Source organism: Desmodus rotundus, chromosome 2 (genome assembly GCF_022682495.2).
Source record: "Desmodus rotundus isolate HL8 chromosome 2, HLdesRot8A.1, whole genome shotgun sequence".
In the NCBI taxonomy this organism is placed as follows: domain Eukaryota; kingdom Metazoa; phylum Chordata; class Mammalia; order Chiroptera; family Phyllostomidae; genus Desmodus; species Desmodus rotundus.
This window is the reverse complement of record NC_071388.1, coordinates 24,720,059-24,725,001: the sequence shown is the minus strand read 5'-3', so window position 1 is coordinate 24,725,001 and position 4,943 is coordinate 24,720,059. Positions and strand designations below refer to the sequence as shown.

General features: G+C 38.3%; 1 non-coding gene across 1 annotated transcript; it reads right to left on the bottom strand.

Moving 5' to 3' along the window:
• Positions 1–3,101: 3,101 nt before the first annotated feature.
• Positions 3,102–3,221, bottom strand: LOC112309546 (small nucleolar RNA SNORA61). Its single transcript, XR_002975270.2, has one exon. It is a non-coding gene; the product is annotated as a small nucleolar RNA SNORA61 (small nucleolar RNA).
• Positions 3,222–4,943: the final 1,722 nt, after the last annotated feature.

The following is a 4,943-nucleotide window of genomic DNA, read 5'->3' as shown; positions in this document are numbered from 1 at the left end:
GATTGCCTCTTGAACTGGATTTTCACTTTTCATCCGGTTTTAATTATGCCACATTGATGTGGCCTAAGGGTAAAAATCAGAATACACTTTTAATAAAATTACAATAAATATTTCACTTGTTTTAAATGTTAAAGAAATGAAGCAACTAGTTTGGTGAATGGTCTGGTTTACCAGCTAACATATAATATGCATGAATCATAATTTTCAACTAATCAGAATACAACATAAACCCCTAAGATTATGCCTGCTAACATTCAATGCAATTAGTGATCGGCTCTGGCTCTTCCCCCTCCCATTTTTATGTGCAGGAGGAAGTGATGCCTCTTTGGAACTGCCTGAGTTTACAGCATGTACTGTACGTACAATAGAAGTTTCTCTCTTAATTCTATTTTGTGGGCTTTGGGGGATGTTATAGACCAGCTTAAAATACTGTTGTTGTTGTTTTTTAATTCACTGTAAAACAAAGTGACCCCACATTTTAATTTTTTGACTTCGCCTTCCACATGGAAGTTTTGCTATACTCAGTAATAATAATGATCACTATTTATTGAGCAACTACAATGTGAGAGAACATTACAAACACACAACACATAACGTAAAAACACATGTATGTATACACATATATACGCACATACATATATAACATAGAAACATTTGTGCGCACATATTTACTGGAATTATTTACATATGCAAACCCATATGCAGTCACGCATACGTAATGCAACAAGACTGTCACTGATACAGAAGGCAAGTATATATATTTGAAAAACATCAGTTTTATCACAAAATTCACTTCCAATGAATTCCAAATACCAATGTGTTTATTTATTAGAAGTAGAATATGGAAAGTTAAAAAAGTAATGTATATTTTATAAACTTTCTGGAAACTTTCAACTGTTCTTACTTCTCCCACTGCTTTTTGCAGATTAAACTGAATTATATCTAGATCCAGTTAAGCAAATAAAATCATTATGTAAAGCGATCCTTTGTCTTTCAGTTAGAAATTACAAAAATGGCATCTTTGATTGGGAAGGGGAAATAAAAACGCTTTGAGTGCCCATAAAAGTGATTCCTAAATTTGAATTAGTTTAGAAAAAAATTTCCCCCAAACAGCTGCTTGGTTAATGGCTAGTGAAAAACTGTGGGAGCTATGTCAGCGATCCCCAAATTACAGCTAAACTAATTGCTTGGGAGGCTGCTTTGAAGACAGATACTATAATATATTAGCTAACTTTTATGGAAAGTTGCCAATGGTGACAGAGTCCTGATCTGCTCCTCCTTAAATCAACACAAGGTAGACCCACCGCCAAGGCCCCCTTCCCTCTCTCCCTGTTCTGTTCACCCACTGCCCTTGACCTCACCACCTGGCCATTCATTCATTTGTCATTCAATAAAAATGCATTGCTCACTGTTGGGCACTGCCACAAATGTGGCTGCAAGTCCTTTTCCCCTGTCACTTACTCCTGTCCTGAGGTGGGGGCTGGAGGGTGGCAGAGGCCATTTGGTCTCCTCATTCACCCACATGTACACAAATCACTCTCCCATCATAGTTCTCTGGCATTTCAGAGGTAGGGGAGGGGACGTGCATTTGGCTATTCGTGTCTCTCCTTAATCCTTAACAACAAAAGCATGCATATACCAGGAAAAAACCCATTTCAAATGTAAACTATTCCTATTCCTGTCTGAGCAATACATATCTTTGTAAACTAGCTAATAATAATTTTCACAGTGCTTCGTAATTAGCAGCTGTAGGTCAGGGCACTCAACAGGATGATTAAGTCCTGTTGAGCCACATTCAGCCAGGTCTCTCTTGACTCCTACTGCATGTCACAGAATCATTTAAGGCTCAGTAGCTCGCTGTTGGAAGATTCTCACTCACCTCAGAATTTAATTCTAACCCTATAGTTTGGAACAAATTTTCTCTCTTCTTAAAAAGCATTCATGTCTCTTTCTTGAGGGAAAGGCACACGCAGTAAAAACAGGTAGGTGCATTCTTTAAGTAAGTTAGTGGGCGAGACAGAGAGGATGGCTTTGTGAAGAAGCACAAGCACCATTAGGAGGGGTAACGGCAACATCAGTGCTGAACTCTCCTGTCTCCGACTTTCCTTTCTCAAAGAACGCTTCTGTGGTAACATCAAGATGAAGTGTAATTTATGTAAAGACTCATGCACAATGCCTGACACCAGCAGGAACCCAGTAAGTACTAGTTTCCCAATCATTTATGGATCCCTCTACTCCCATCCAAGCATGCACTTATGTGTACACACACACACACACACACACAACCTGACCAAAAACTTAGCCCCCACTCACTCAAGGCCTGTTGGCTGCCATTATGCTCTTTTACAAATCCTCCTCCCCAACCTCCATCTTATCTTATCTCACTTGGCCCGATTTCCTCAAATTCCCTGGAGGGACTAGTGGGGAGGACACCTTGTGCCTTCCTAATAGGGTATTAGGCTAAAAGGGAGAAAAAGGCATTATCTTTTTCTGTGATACAAAATAAACAAGTAATGTTAAGTCTAGTAATTACTGTTTTCTCAAATCACAGCATGCAGCCAAGTGCTTATAAAAGGCTCAGGCATGAATTACATGGTGCTTTCTTCCCAGCTTGACTTGCTACAGAATCAAAATAAGAGAGGCTATCCAGTCCCGCCAAAGTGGCAGCTACTCACTCCCAGAGTGCGCTTGCAGAAGAACAGGCTGACGACAAGGTTGTCAGATATAGCAAGTAAAGACACCGAACTCTCAGCTGAGTTTCAGATTAATGACACATTTATACTTATTTCTCATACACACACACACACACATACATACCAAGTATCGTATGGGACATACTTATACTAAAAAGAATTTATTCTTTATCTGAAATTCAAATTTAACTGGGCACCTTCTATATTATCTGTTATACTTAGTTATTGAATGTACAAAAACTAGATTACTAGTCTCACTCTGTTCCAGAGATCTTTTAAGAGCTCTGGCCTATATAACCTAAAAACAGTTTTTAAAAGGAAATAATTTATATGGAGGTGACCCTCACACTTAGGGCACATAAGAATGATCTGCAAGGTTTCTTTCTTTTTTAATTTTTTAAAATTTAACCTTGTTTGAAACTAGCCCACATGCTACAGAGCCGTGAGGCCAGCTTCAGTATTACTTCTCCTCCTTTCACGCCCACCAAGACTGGTGTTCAGATCCGATGGGAAAGGGAACTGGAGGGTTGCAGGGTTTCTTAAAATACATTTTGCTGGGCCCCCATCTTCAGAATTTCTGATGCAGTAGGTCTGGGGTGGGGCCTGAGAATTTGCATTTCTCATAAGATCCCAGGTTATGCTGATGCTGCTGGCCATTGTCGATATCAAGGTGAACTTCATTCCTCGGTCATCATGAGCCAGTCGTACAGAATGCAAGAGCTTGGACCACAAACCCAATCTATCAGGTGCAGTTTGGGTCTGAATTATAGATGCTTGGGACAATTTTTACGTCTTACACACATAGTTGCTGAGTCTTCTTTAGCTTTGCCTTTTTTTTGTAGGCATTTGTTTTAATGACTAGACAACGGCAAGTTATTTCAAGCAATCTTCAATGAATAGAGAAACTAACTTTTAAATTATATTGATCATTTTTATGTATAGTTTTTTTTGCTTCGTAGATCCTGCCACTGCCCAATCAGGACGGCTGGAGTCTAGTCTTCCTTCTCTCACTAGTCATTCTTCATCCTGCAGCCAGTGGATCAACCTCCTTGGACTTCAGTTTTCTCATCTGTAAAATGCAGGTGGAGAGTTGAACTGACTGACATTCAGGGAAATCCTCTTTTAAGTCACGGCTCACATGTCTAGATATCTAGGGTAAAATGTCATTGAACCAAATACAAACTAGCCAACCGGTTGTTTACTCTTATTAAAAATAAATGACTTAATTAGCTAAAAGCTAAGCAACTTGCCTAACCACATACAGATTCAATCCGACCCTAGGTAGGAGAAAAGGCAGATCCTTCTGGGAATCCTGTGACATTTATGACAGAAAGGCTTCCTACCACAGAGGCCACTCCGAGTCTTCTTGTCATCGCACTACAACTATGTCTGTGCACCTGAGAAATTCAGCGTTCAGATTGTCTGAACTATATTTTATCAAATGTTTGGGTTTTTTCTGAGTTAAGAAAAGTAATACATGAGAAAAATTGAAAAATTCATAAAAATATAAAAAGGAACATACACAGTGTGGCAAAGTAGGTTTATAGTTGTATGTGAAACACAGAGTTTATTCTTGTATTATTACCTATTAATTATTGTATTATTTGCCAAGTGAACGACTGTAAACCTACTTTTGCCCCTCCCTGTACTAATCAGTAGTGATCCCAGTCTCTAGAGTTATCACTGTTAAAACTTGAACACTAAATTCTAGACTTTGTTTTCAACTTTTTCTGATGTTAGCACAGTATAATATACACAGTTTGGCAATCTTTTTTTCTGGCTTAATATAATATTAATGTGTATGGATTTTCCATGCTTTAAAAACCTTTGTAAATATAACTGTACAAATTGCTGGATAATAATACATTTTATATATTTTTCCATAATTTATGACAATTTCTGTTGGGACTTTTAGAAATATCCACTTTTTCATAAAAAGGTCTAGTTTTTGTTTTGTTCTGTTCTGTTCTCGGGGGTGTAGTCTACCTCATAGTGCATAGTGACAGCTTAGATAAAAATGTAACTCCTGAATCTGCTCCTGCAAAGCCTTGCTGTACCCGGCCATTTAGAACCTCCTCTGCCAACCAAAAGCACATACCTCCCAACCACAAATGAAAAGTCCTCTGTAAGGGAATCTGCAGTTGAAGAATTTAAGAACTTACAGAAAAAAATAGGCCTGGGATACGGAGATTAAAGACACTATAAATATTGAGGACAATAAACTCAAGTCTCTATGACTTCAAAATTGTA